This window comes from Melanaphis sacchari, unplaced genomic scaffold, assembly GCF_002803265.2.
Source record: "Melanaphis sacchari strain LSU unplaced genomic scaffold, SCAv2.0 Contig195_pilon_pilon, whole genome shotgun sequence".
In the NCBI taxonomy this organism is placed as follows: domain Eukaryota; kingdom Metazoa; phylum Arthropoda; class Insecta; order Hemiptera; family Aphididae; genus Melanaphis; species Melanaphis sacchari.
Window position 1 is genome coordinate 324,983 of NW_020270953.1, and position 16,173 is coordinate 341,155.

At 26.4% G+C, this 16,173-nt stretch overlaps 1 protein-coding gene and 1 non-coding gene across 2 annotated transcripts in view; both read left to right on the forward strand.

The window, feature by feature from the left end:
- The window catches only part of LOC112592811 (limbic system-associated membrane protein-like), a gene marked incomplete at its 3' end in the record, with an annotated part of 454,015 nt that overhangs the window by 208,241 nt on the left and 229,601 nt on the right, over nt 1–16,173 (forward strand). The window lies entirely within an intron of this gene.
- Trnan-guu lies at nt 1,413–1,486 on the forward strand. The gene has a single exon. It is a non-coding gene; the product is annotated as a tRNA-Asn (tRNA).

Below are 16,173 nucleotides of genomic sequence, written 5' to 3' on the forward strand. Positions count from 1 at the left end.
TGATTGTAAAGCTAAAAATATAAACTGATCAAATAATAATTAAACATTTTATGTAAAAAATAATATTATATATATTACGTTATTTGTATATGTATTAAGCTAAGAACATTTATAAACGGTCAAATTAATAATAAATAATCTGATCTGACCTATCAGATATAACTATACATTTTATTTTTACAAAATTGTTATCAATTATCAATTATCAATTATCAATTTTACTTTAACAATTAACGATCTATCTTTAAACCTATGATAATATACATTTATATTATATTCAAATTACATATATTTTGTATCATTTATTTTATTTGTATACATTAAAATCTTTAGCAGAGGATAATTTCATAATTTTTTTATTATAATTTTTACACTTATAAATCTGTAGGAACTCCTGGGCTAGCCTCCTCACTTAAATCCAGCCCTGTAGTAAGTAGTATTACTACATTCACAATTTTTATAATATACCTAAGACAGAGCCATAGATGACATAAGTATTAAAATCGTCATCGTCATAAAACGTTTATCGCTCGCGTTGTTTTTTTTTATTATCCGTTTAAAATTTAAATTTATCGGGTATAAACGTCTCGGTATGGATGTTGTCACTAAAAAAAAAAAACTTACTTAAAATACTGATTATTCGAAATCCTATTGCAGAAAACTAGCTGATCCAACAATAGGTATACTAACATTGAAACAACTAGTGAGAGTTGTTTAATTTTCATATAGCGAGATACCTATTTTTGTTAACTGTGTCAGCCGTCAACTATATAGGCACCAATGGTCTTTATAAATAGTAAAAATCTATTAAGGAACAAAAAGTACAAAAAATCTCTCACTCTTCAATCACTTCAGTGCCATAATCATTATCATTTAAAAATTCCATAAACATTCTTGTCCAACAATAATTATATACAGTGGATAATATAAATATAGTTTAAATTTCAACTAGCGATATGCATGTTGTCTACTAGAATTTAAATATTTGTTATAGCCGTTATAGGATATAACTATATTATATTTATAGTTAGGTCGTAGATTTACACTATGCAGTGAGTTAATGGTTCTAATTTTCAAATTCTGAGTCTTATGTTTTTTTTATAATTTAGTATTAGTTCTAATTGCTGCTAACATAAGTATGTAGCATCAACTACCTATAGAATTGTAAAAAATAGTTACTTAACGTAAATGCACGTAGGTACTTGTTTAGAAGTTATCCATTTTTTTTTTCATGATATGTATACATATTACATTATTAACACGTTATAATAGATGAGCGTGTTATGCATCGTGATTGTTGTTTTGAGTATAATATTATAAACCGGTTACTATCAATAATTAAAAATTATATAGAATATTTTTCACGATCCGGTTTACAGAATAGTCGTCAAAACAACTAATGTCTTCAATGGGCCTCCGTGGCGCAATTGGCTAGCGCGTTCGGCTGTTAACCGAAAGGTTGGTGGTTCGAGCCCACCCGGGGGCGATAATTTTTTATCACATTTTCTGCATTTACATTATTCATGAAAACAATATACGAAACAACCAATAGGTACGTCAAATAATTTAAGACTAGTTCCACGTAACAGGTTGTGGCTCCAATTAAGGAATATCGGATTTCAAAATATTATATATTAATTATAATTTAACCGACTCCTAAAATAAAAAATAAAAATTTTAAAAGTTAAATTTTTTTTACAGATTTAATTATTACTAATTATCACGATTATTTAAAAATGTCATTAAAAGTTTTGTCTCAAACTCTCAAATGAATTATTTAAAATGTTAAGAAAACTTACAAACGTTATTAACGAACAATGTAAAATAAAATAATTTGATTTTTTTTTTAATTAAGATTAAAGCGCTTGTATAAAATATATACCTGTTGGCTGTTGGCAATTAAGTATACATACATATTATAAACATCTACATTTAAAACTTTTTTAATGAATTTTATGAATTATTATTGTATACTATGCATTTAAATATTTTGATAATCTATTATTGCATAGTGTGTAAGGAGAGAGTCAATTCTATTTGGTAATGCTTTATCAAGATTCTAAGGACATTAGGAAGACAATTATTATTGAACAGTACATCGCGAAAATGATAAATTTAGGATATGATTTAAATAATTATGGACCTAATTAAATACGTACTATTTTCATATATTATTTTAAGTACCTACTACTAGTTTTAAAAATTTAGTAGTGTGAGCTTTAATAATTTATTATTCTATGTGTCAATTTTATGATATTATGTACGAGAAGTCTCGAGATGTAATCATTTTAGGTTAAAACTTCAATAAAGAAAAACAATAATTTAGATCTATGGTTTAACATAACATTTTCGTTGGTTTTTTTTTTTTTAATTTTCGTTTTTGTTATTATTTAAATTTACTTATTTACTTATTATTTCATTTTTAAGTTTTAATTTTCTCGTATAACTTATGTTTTTGACATTTTTTTTTTGGGATCAAATTGTTTTCATCTGCATTTTTTTTTTTAGCGTTTTAGTGGTCTTATCAACTAAATATAATAACTACAATAGTTTTAAATCTATTATTTTTTATTAAGCTATATCGATAATTTTCTTAACGATTTTACGTAACAGTTGCAATGGCAACTAAATATTAACTAATAAATATTTTGCTAACCGATTTTGCGTTAAGTAATAAACTATAATTTTTCCCGTATTAGATATATTTTGCGCCATATTTGTTAATTATATTAGAACAGTCACTACAACAAGACATACATATACTTCAATGTTTTTCTGTACATTAGAAAAAATATTAAATACTTTCAAACTCATAATGTATTTTAGCTTTAGGTTATCATTATTATTATACCTAGTACCTACGTATGTTAGGGCAACAATAAATAAATAAGTATAAAACGCACTTTTTTCGAACAGTCAAGAATGTATAGAACCATGGGTTTGGATTGTAACACTATTGTAATATAATTGAATATCGAAATTTTTCGTATGATTATTTTAAGTCCGACATTTAAATGGACGAATATACTTAAAACTGTCCACGACGCGATTCGACAATAGTTGTCTGAAAGTTAAATTTACGGTATAAATATTTATATATGCATTTAATAATCTTTATTAAATATGCTGTAAAAGTGTTTGCCTTTTTTTATTGTATGCAAACGTAGTACCGAGTATTAGTTTTTGAATGGCAACACCTGTGCTCAATGCCAAAAAAATCATAAAAATATTTTTTTATGAATTTTAACATGGCGTATCATAATAACTATTCATATTTAAAAATCCGTTCTCGGAACATACCTAGAATAGGTAATCACTTTACACATATAGGTTTAGAGATGCTTTTGAGTGACTAATATTTACTTAAATTATTTAATAATCTTTAATTATTAATGTATATTATTGTATACTATAATTAAATATTAATTATTGTGATTGTAAACCAGTGTGTCATGTTATTCGTTAACAGTAAATTCAAAAAATATATTTTGCTTTCTGCACATGTATAAAACAGCAAATATAATTTAGTGTATCTCAAGAATAACCAACCTTTGATTATTTTTAAACAAAATACAAACATGTAAAAATAAAAACATAACAATTCATAAAAAAAATAACATCTAACTATCTAAGTTTACGAACGTCCAAAGTCTAAAGAATCAAATCAGTAAAACGGTTCTAATAAGTGATGCAATCTTTAAATTATTATCGTACACAATTCAATTTTGTCCATGAGTGCTAAATTCAATTTTTATGTTTTATTTATTATTAAATTTCCGATATCGTGTTTATTTATTTTTTTGTTTATTATATGAAAAAAACTACACGGATTTTAAATTATTTGATTTCAATATTTTATTCATTAATCGTCACTGGCACATATCGATTCCACTTACTACAATTACTATTCTACTATAAATTCCACTGACTAACTTGAAATTTAGTACAATACATAAATATTTAAATATAAAAAATATGAACAATTTTTGAATAATTTGGAATCATACTTTGTAATCTACTCGTATAATGCGTTATGAATTTATGATGCCGTCGCACACATTCTGAATAGGACCATGCGCAGCAGTCATATTATAGATATATTTTAAGTTATATTTATCTCATTATTTTTGTTTTTAATTCATACCAAATTCAGACTTAAAAAGCTTATCGTGTCAATTAATTCAAATAAATGTTTATACTAAATCATTTATAGTAATCATGTGATCACATGAAAAGTAAATACTTATATATTATAACAAAGTATCTGATTGTGATTAACTTGTCATTGATGTGTACACACTTAAATTAGTTATTCTCCAGCAGAATCTAAGAAGATATGGGGTCGTTGTCTGTGGCTGTATGAATGTTATTCAAAAGAGTGCTCTCCTCAATAAATTAGAAAACGAGTGTAGGTTAGAAAATCTCTTCGTACAACTCATACAAAATGTCGTTTGCTCATAGTAAATGTTTGACGAAGCTCCAACAGAAGAACATGAGAGAACGCATTGTACCCATGTAAAAAGAAAAAAGTTTTTAATAATGTTATATACTTAAAAACGATACCGTTATGAAATCATGAAAACATGAGAGGGAGGGGGCTAAGTAATGTTGACCCCATCCTCTAAACATTTTTTTTAAATTTAAAACTGGGTTACTAAAATCAAACAATTTCTAATTATTTGCAAATAAATGATTACATCATACACAAATTAATTTGTTAGAGAACCCATTTCACCCATAAATCCCACAAAAATGGCGAATTGTCGATATTCATCTATTATCATAAGTTAGCAATTTAGTTATTTTTTATCAGTAATAATGCCGTAGTCATTATAGTCTAAATGATAAATTAACTTTTGTATTTATTATATTCATTATAATTATGAATGATACAAAAAATGAATTTTGCAGCAAATTGTAATATTTGATTATATCTAGCTGCTAAAATAAATAAAAAATTGCTCATATTGTAGTTTTTCTAAATACATTTTTCAAGGTTCTCAACGAAAACACCATCATTGTTCTTTAATTACCGTTTAATATATTTTATTATTCAGACTTGAACACATTTTGCATTATTCATTCAAAAAATATCGTCAATTAGTAGAGTTAATAATATTTCGAGGCACAACATTAATTTTGCTTATTGGCATTTTTTAGTACTAATACTAACCGGCTCATTTACACTTCCGGCAATAACAAAAAAAATGTCATTAATTATCGGACTGCGGCGAATATTTACCTGTTCGCTCATATTGCCAATATACCTAATTTTATAGTTAATAATGATTTTTAAACGCAATTTCGGACAAATAGTCGACGTAAGAAACAAGCATCAAGTTAATGGAAAAATTAAATTATTCATTAACTAAAAGTTATCATTATGTCAGGGTTTCTGCTACTAGTAGATAGTATTTATAGATACAATTTTTACAAATAACTTATTCAAAACAATTCTCCAATTGATACCTTTCAAACAAAATAACAATTAAAAAAAAAAAAAAAAAATAATGAAGTACTAAATACTTATTGCATTTCAGTGCAATCATTTTAAATTTTCTTATTTGAAAAGTAAAAATAACAACGATAAAAGCACCATTTCAGTTAGAAGTTAATAAAATGTACGTGTACATTATAAATGTAAATTATGAAAACAGTGTACTTATACTCTAATAAATAATAATATAAAAAAATCCTATAGAATATTTACATCAACTTCAATATTAAATTGTTCTATACAAAGAAGATTTTAAATCAAAAATTATTTGTGTTATTTTGATATTAAACGCCTGATTAAATTCACTGGAAATAATGATGCCAATTGGAAAAGCTTTAACTAAGCTATTCAATTACAAAGTACTATCTAAGAAAATAAACTAAATGGAAATTATTATAATAACAATTTAATGTTTTGTTAAATAAATCATATTAATTTTATTGTAAAAATATATAACGTATTTACCTATTATATTAAATATAAATCTTTTACAGGCGTTTATCAAAAATATACTTTATTTACATAAGAAAAATGAAAGTAAGGTATTATGATTTATGTTGTAAATTAATTTTTTAATAAACAATTCAATGAAAAAATTAAGTCAGTCTAAAACTCAGTAAAATAAATAGTTAGTATAAATATATTATATTATGAACAGTAGCCGATGAAATCGATACACACCTTTTATAAAAAAAAAAAAAATAAATAATGTTTCGGCCTACGTCATAAATCCCCTTCATCATCGATGAGTACTGCTAACTTATTGATAATTATATTATCAAATAAACATTTTTAATAACTAATAATTAACTAATAAAGAAAACGTCAAGATGCCATCAGATATTTATACAATAGAATAATTTAAGATTATAGTAAATTAAGTACCCAAATTAACATATATCAACTTTTGGTAATGCTATTGTCGTAAAAATTTTAAGCGTACAAGACATATATTTTTTTATCACTGAAAAATATATTTTCATATCAAATCGCTCTTATTTTTTCTGCGTAGATTCTCTGGATTAGTCTCCTTATAAATCAAAATAAATATTAGTTATATTAAAAAATATATTCCATTAGCACTTAATAATATTATTTATATATAATATAATATACATTCGATATTACTTAATAAAATGTGTTTATTAAACTTTACAATCGCCGTAGAAGTAAGCCATCGTTAACGTCATGGTATTAATTAAGCGCACCAACACGTCGGTGGATGGTGGATGGTGGTATTAGAATAATAAACGACTGGTTTTAATAGTTTGTGAAAAAAAAAATTTTAAATATATTTCAATTAATTAGAATGCAAAAGATGTGCTCGAAAAAAAAAATAGTATAAATATATAAACTTATCTCGTTTATACTTTTCATTTTGCCTTTAAAGTTATACGTTGATTTTCTATAATCCATTCACTATCAAGCAAAACGAATCCAATATTCCTATTATCACACAATTCTAGCAATGTTAAGTTTTGGAAATTCATTTAATTTTAAAATTAAATTTTTCATTTTAAATACAACATAAAAGTTTGCTATATTTTTTAATTAAATTTAGAAATATATTTCTTTAGTTTGAATTAATCCTTCTTCTTAAATAATCTCAATAATTTTAACCTTAATATATTATATTAATTGAATGTGGATTTTAATATTATTGGTACATGCTATAATTTTTATTGTACCTACCCGTTATTTACTACTCAATTTAAATGTATAATGTTTTGTAAATAGGTAGATTTTTTCCGTCAATATAGGAAAGATAATAACATATTATTATTTATTATTGCTATATTTTAATTATTTTAATATTCTACTTTTCATCGTTTATTTAACTGCGCATGATAACTCGTCTTACTCTCCGTCTATTGCATCGTTATGACGTAGTATATGCACTTCGTAAATAATTATTTAATATTCTTATAGCAATTCAAAGAACGTTACATATTAGCACAGTCAGTTAGGTTTTTGTTGAATAGCGTAAGGATAAAATTTAAATTAAGAACTAAGAAAAATAACAATGAAATGGTTTATTTCGTTTGTTTTCTTATGGTGTGTATCTACCGGCTATAGGTATTACATACTTCAACTTATTTTATACTTCCCTTAACCCCCCTCTCTTTTTATCCATAATATATATTTTTATCATTCATTTCATTTTTCACGTATATTATTATAGTATTATAACATTATAATAAAAAAATATTTATCAATACAGTAGAACCTCGATTATCCGGGGTAATGATGGGGAGAGGGTCACACGGATAAATGAAAATCACGGTTAATCGAGATTTTTTATAATAATGAAATTTTAAAAATTTTGATTCAATTGTAATTAGAAATATACATAAGAAGACGTATACATACAATAATGTTATACATACGTCCTACATCCATAATATTGTATACCTACAACAAGTTATTAGGGCTTAAAATATGAAGTTATCGTCAAAAATGTCATTAATACGATTGTCGATATCGAGTATTATGTTTAAAAATGTTCGGAAGAATGGGCACGGTTAATCGCAAACACGGATAATCGAGTCACGGATAATCGAGGTTCTACTGTATATATTTAATAAATGCTTATCTACTTAAGTACCAATAATATAGTACCACTTAGCTTATTTTTAGTACAAATAAAGCCGGTTCTAAATTAAATGTAAAGCTTAGAGTGTGTTAAGATGATTTAAAACGTGCGAGAACACAGAAGATTCAACATACGTATTATTATTATGTTAATTATTTATACACGATAAATTATGCCACTGATTCTTTGTTTGATCAAACACGTAAATGAAGTACATTATTATAATTAATACGTTTAATATTTTTCAAATTATTGTTCAATTATTCGTAAAAATAGTATAGACCGACGATTAGAATAGTATCTAAGTTTAGCGTTACGATGTAATGTTTAAAAATATATACTATTTTTGAGAAAATTGTATTAATTAACTGGTGAAAAATATTTATGTCTATTTAACTATATATATATTACTATATATTATATACTATATTATCTTTATTATACGTGTATTAGTGTAATGAGTTTTTAGTAACGGATAATCTTTAAAACTACACTAAACTGAGGTTTTTCAAATTAAAATATATGTTAGGAACAAGTTTTAAACATAGTTTTATGGACTAAACTCCTATCCACAAAATACTGATGGATAAAATAGAAATACACCATGCAATAACATCATATGTACATGAAAATTTAAAAAAACATTGATATAGACTAAATTGGTTAAACCCGACATATGCGTTGTTATGTAACATTTTTTAAATAAAAAAAAAAACAATATTTAATTTATTGTTTGCTATATAAATGTATAACAAAAAGCAATGTCATTATATTTGTAACTATAGACTCAAAAACTAATCGACCGATTTTGACAAAAGTTTCAGAGATTGTTCTTAAGAATATCAGAAAAGTTTAGACAGTAGTTTGTACTATACGTTCGTAGATATAACAAACGTTATATCAAATACGTCACAAGGGGATAGCCCATCTTGGTCAAATTAGTTCACACAGCGAGATATATCAACGCTGGATTTGTCCGTGAACTGAGGTACACTAAAACCGAAATACACTTATATAACGTCGCGTTTTATATCCGTTCATTTTTTTCCTTGCGAAGTCTGGTTATATAGCTACGAGTATAGTATATAAATTGGTTCTATGGATTTTGTTTATTATAGACACTTGACAAATAAAATCAACAATTATATATTTTATTCTCGATTGGTGACATGGATGAGGTTTCTGTTTTTCGTCGAAAGTTCCGATTTCCATAGAAAAAATAATATGTATTATCGTTAACTCTTTGTATCTCGAATTAGTATATTTAATCATTGCTAGGACCAGTTATTGCCTATTGGACGTATTGCCGCACACATTGTCGAAATTTCAGTAAATCGATAACACGGAAAATTATCGAAAAATTATTTATTGGTTTTTAAATAAAACATTTAACTGTTTTGATTGAATATTTTTTGTATTATGTTTGAAAATATTGAAGTAACAACGAATAGCTGTTAGTACGTATATGTACTTATATATCTCAAAATGACATTACGCGGCGGAGGTACTAAGAAAACAAGTTTTATTTTCTTATAAGTAACATAACTTAACAAGAAGTTAACTTTTTTTAAATTTTGATGTTATTTTATTTTATAACTTAATGTATTATTTAACGCTAAACAACTGCTATTGATAAAATACATAGACTATATGAGTTGAGATAAAGTGAAATGCATATATCGTAAGAATGTAAGATTATTACAATTTAATTAAATGTAGGTTCAGGGACTGTCAAAAAATATCTAAAACAATTTTTTTTTTTTTGACTGAAAACGGTTACATCCGTGGCATATTATATTATATTGTGTTTGAGTATTATACAGCACAAATGATATTATACAAATAAATAAATAGAAATTTTTCAAATTTTCAAATTTTGAACGTATGTGTACAATGAAAAACATTTTTAGTGTGACGATTAAAAATCTGTAATAACTAATAACCAATATATGACGAAGTAAAAAGTGAAATCTACCGTGAAAGGTGGCTGAACACTATGGTTAACACTACCTTACACATAGCTGCAGTGGGTGATGACGATACGCGATTCAAATTAATCATAATGATAAACGATAATAATACGTACCTACCTCAAAATATTGTGTACATAACTCGGTCGAGAAAACCAAATATTATGTTCTTGTCCCGGTATAAGGTACTATTACATTTCGTTACAATATCGTATGCCAGCGTGCAGTTTGTCGACGATAAGAATGATCGGACCGGTGTGGTCGGGGGAGCACATTGCCTGGTATGGCCTTTGACTGGAAAATGATATGTCTACAGCAGAGCTAATATGTACATAGATGAGACATACTATGTATTCAAGTGTGATTGAAAAGCATACCAGAACAGAGTAACATTACCAACGTAATAAGTGATAACGTAAACGGAATCCAGATTTCAGAATTCTATTACCTTTATTGCCTATAGTAGTCGAAAATTTGGGAAATGTTTTAATTATTTACGTAAAACTAGATATTCATTAATTTCACTTTTTTGTCTAAAAAATATTTTGAAAATAATGGGTCGACAAATGCTTCCTTCATGATTTCCAAGCTTAGTATACTAATTGTCTACGTATTTAATTATTGCATTAATTTGTGTATAAAAAATTTAAATGTTTTTTATAAAAAAAAAAAAAATATTATATAGATTTCAAGTAATGCATTATGATCAGAAAAAAAGGTCAATAATATTGTATAGTTATATCTAATACAAAAATAATACGAGTTTTAAATAACAATAATATTATATTTAAATATTTACATTGGTGTTTAAATAAAATTTATTTGATACACTTGGATCTAATTTTTGATCCATTTTTTTTTTTATTTCGTGAAACATTCTAATGTCCAAGTGTTTTTATATGACCATGTTTGTCTCTATGAGTATTTTAAACTAAAAATGCTGGTCAAACGGTAATTGGTCATCATTGTGTATATCAAAGCGGAACTACTATTATAGTTTTTATTAATAACTTAAAAACACTGATAGATTTAGTCAATATTAATAAAAATATTAAAATAGATTATTTAATTAAACATTTTACAGCTATCGGATTATGAAAAAATGTCTTTATCATCATAAATAACATAATACATAAATATAAGTATGTATAACTATTAGGGTAACTATTGTACCCAACTCGCAATATACAATTCATATATCCTATACTATTAATATGTCTATAAACTTGTAGAATAGTAAAAAAAAAACTCTAAAAATATTCTATTGTACCACTGCAACATAATATTTATGTGAACTGCAAATATGTTAATTCGTTTTGTTAAACGATTACAAATAATACGCGACGATGGTTATATAGTCGTCTATTGTTTATTAGAATGGCACATAAAGCGTTTACATTAGAATGAATTCGTTTGTTTTTTGTGTATTTTGAATCATCCTTGTACATCTCACCAAATAGTTATATGATCCTGGTTTTATCACCTACAAGCTATCTATTTTGAATTGCTCAGTCAACATACTTCTTTAAGATATATCTATTACGCTAATATTATTGAAATGTGAAATAATTCACGTTTGGCGAATCATTGATATGAAATAAATCGACTTATTTAGTTGTAAACAATTTAAAAAATAAAAATTGTTTAAGAAACAAAATCCTAGTGTGAATGGAACAAATTATAAAATAAAAAGTGTATTTCAGAAAAACGTAGGTGTGTTATCTTTAATGTATATTTTTAACCAACATTTCTAACTATTTGGTATATAACACGTATTGCTCAAATGCTATAACTAATAACCATATACTATTCTTACTTAATAACTTCTAAAAATTGCAATTTGCATACTGTAATTATTGTGTTTTACTATATTATGTTATTGTTTACACCTGCAGTGCTTATGTACAAGAACAAAGATCGCGGTTGTTCGCCACCCCATCACACCAATACTGTTTTATGCTCCCGCGGACTCGCGTGATTATTTTTCATAGTATTAAATTATTATCATTTATTATCATATTATTTACTTGCGCACTTTTATAACATTTATCATGATAATAATACGAATATACGTTGCGAATAATGGTTTAGCGGGACAATATAACTACGTGAGGTGTCGCGTCGTTCATTGTACGCTGAGCGTTATAATATATATATATATATATATATATATATAATAAGAGTCACACGGCCGTTAAAAACGGGTCTTAGGCTCGGGACAAGACTCGCCCTGCGTCGGCGGCTGTATAAACATTATAATAATTTAATATTGTGATATATTATGTGCACACACCGCAGCCAAACACACACGATCGCGCTGTACATACACATGCGCCGTAAGTACGCACGGCACGCACTGCTCAAACCCTTATAAATGATGTTAGACAATTTCACTTTAGGACGCCAACGCGGACGGGACGTGGGTGGCGGGCACGACGATGAGAGGCGACGGAGGAATAGGAGACGAAAACAGCGGAAAGCTGTACACAGCGTATTACTGTACATAGGTGAACTCATAATATAATATATAAGTACAGCACAGTGACTGCGATATATTGTAGGCATGTATGTATACTTTTACGCGGGCTCCCGGGCCAGCACCGCCTTTGCGGTTCTATAGTTTTATTAGTCGTACGTGCTTCGTTTCGGAAATGGGAACGAACCTATACAAGTGTGTGTACACACACACACACACACACACACACACACACACACTTATATATATATATATATATACACATACATATACAATATACATATACACGAATATATATACTTATACGCTAAAAACAACCACTTCTGTTCGTATACTATATGCCTATACGAGTACAATAGCTATTTTAATATATATATATACATATACACACGTATGACTGGTAGTAAATATATATTACCAGTGGCCGTGACTGAATTTTTCCAGGCCAGTGTGAGGAAACGAAACGTTCGTCGTCGCGCACTTCCGTTTTTCCACTGCAGATTAACATTAAATTATATTAAATCAATTTATTATTAGGTACCTATATATTATTATGCCTATTTTATATTATATTATGATATTATACAGAAAGTCTCTTCTCTTTCCCCCATGTCTGCGTCTGCAGCGATTTGAGGACGGCCAGCACACTATATATACATATATTACTAATATTATTAATTTATAATATTATTGTAACGTATTACGTATTATTATTCTGAGCATTTCATCAAGAGTGTTCAACTTTTAATATTTCCTATTTAAAAATGCATTTATTTAAATTTTGAGTATGTAATTTTGAAATTTACTCAAGAACCATATTTTAAAATTATTTACTTTTACAGTAGTAGCTCAATAAAGCGTCATATTCTACGATAATGTCCATATTTTTTTATTGTAAATTGGTAATTTTATAGTGTCAATAACATTTTTTATAATTTGTATAAATCGAAATTTTAAGGAGTATTTTTTAAGTTATTAATATATTTATGTTCCTATATACTGTGGCTATCCAGGGTTATGAATACATCTGTTGTTTCTATACTCCATCAATATCGAAATACATTATTCCTTATAATGTTTATAGTTCGTACGTGAATATGATTCAAAATATAATTATGATAATCCAAAATGTCATATTTTACTGCTATTATATCTATTTCTCCTGGATCGATTGTTAAAATGTCAAAAATCTTGATTTAACCAAGTTGACAAAAACTCAAATTTCGAACATATTTTTCCCATCTAATGACATTACTGAAGTCTATGTGCAAAAATCTCAAGGCATTTAATTTACTTAACCACCCGATGTATTTAGTTTACTCGTAGGTATGAAAAACTAAATCAGCTTCTGTATATTTTAATACAAACTAATTCATATAAATGAATAATGGAAGTCATTCAACACTCAGTTCCAATATTTTGAATGCTCTAACTAAATTGGAACATTTAGTTGGACACGTGAAATATCAAAAAGAAAAATGTTTTTTTCATTGTTATTATTTTTCGTATATACCTCAATACAATGAAAATAACAATTCCAATATTTTTAATATTCCTGTGCTACCACATTCTATCGTCCCTATAGAAAAACCATATAAAACAATTTGTAGTCTGCTTTATTGTCACAACTGTCAAATTCGTAGTCCCTCAAAGTCATATTGTTCTTATAGTTGCTTTGTGTCAAATTCGGCGAAGAATACTTTTTAGATAAGTACCCAAAAAGATTACAATCTCGGGAAAACGCAAGTTGAGTCCCGAGATATTCGTTCCCTTAAAAAAAAAAACACAAGTTAGGTTCACGGTGTTATTCGAAAATACTCGAATTGGATCCAACGTAACTTGCCAGTACATTGGTATCCATTAGGGGGAGGGGGAATAAGACGGGGCACTTGCTACTTACTCTCTCCCTGGAAAAATAATATTATCTTATAATAAGTATTACTGTTATAGATATTATCTAATTACCTAAAGAGTATACAAATTACTTTTTTCTTTATCACTATGTGAATTTGAAATAATACAAATATTTATTAATAAATAATATATGATATTTTTATTTTTTAGAATTAATCTAATAACTAATATACCTAATGTAACAAAAAACAAAATTTTTGGGTGACATTCTAGCCAACCTCCACGTGTTGTCTCCTGGGTAACGAAAATAGGCTAGTCGCTAGTCCCAACTAATATACTTTATAAAATATATCGGAACCCAACTTATCTATTTTATAAACTATACCGGGACCCAACTTATGTTGTTTTTGAAATCTGGGACCCAACTCAAGTTTGTCCACAATCTCTCTGATAAATGCGCACTTTGTGATGGGGCTCACTCGACATCCCAAAAAAAAATATCCAATGTATAAAAAGCTCATAGAAACAAAAAAAAAAACAGGAATATGGTCTTACTTCCATTTCTAGATTACTTAACCTCGCGCAATTAGAGAATTCCTACGTTTCAATCATAAACGAATAAATGCCGATATCACAATCAACCATATATTGTCGGATAAAATCTCCGTACTAATTATCTAATTTAATCAATGAAAATTCATCATTAATCCATTAATTAAATTATTGACGTCTGTGTGATATAAATGTTTACATTCAATTATATTTATTTTTTATTTATAAGAAAACCATTAATAATTCATATGATATAGGTATAATATGAATGCACAATGTATAACTTTATAACGTTTAATTCATATAAGTAGCAGTTTTATGATTTAATTGTTTATCTTAAATTGATTGTGGTTTATAATTCATTATTATTATTTAATAACTATTTTATATTACTGGATAATATTAAATGAAAATATCTGACATTTTTTTTTCACTATTCCGTATTTTAATTATTATACGCTTAATTATTTATATTTTATCGTTTAACTCTTAAATTATAATAAAATACTATTTTTAGTTCATATACTAGAAATCTAAATTTAGAAAAAAATTCACCTATTAAGAATGGCAATAGTCCATGGATATAATCGATTTATATGATACGATGGGCTATTATTTGGAACTATGATAATTTTAAAATTTTTGTAATATTAATCTATTAACATTTTATAATTTGTAAAACCGTCTCAGTGGAATAAATATTAGACTAAAATATTACATTTTTTAAATATATTTTATGTTAAAATACTGCGTTAAGGACTATCATTATTCTTATTTATAGTGAATATAAAGTTAAGTAACTTAAAATTTACTTGTTCTGATTTCAAATTTTTTTTCTTCGATGATATAAAAATCTAAATATTTAAAAACGTGGTCTACAAGTAAACTCATTATTTAATTATGCAATGAGGGAATGAGTCTTCTTGATGAATCACCCTGTTATAGATTACAAGCAATTTCGTTATGTATAAAATTATGCAACAATCGATGAATATGATTTATTGTAAACGCTCGAAGAATATTTTGTTTCTTGTTTTTTTTTTTTTTAGAGAATTGATTTGTATTTGATATTTCCTTTTGTATACTACAGAAAAGGAGATTAAAATATACTTTTAGATGCACCGGAAAAAATTATTGTTCTTAATTTATAAAAATTGCTAATAGAAAAATAATAATAAAAATATTTTTTAATCATATTTATTATTTATTTTATTTTTATGATAATGTATCA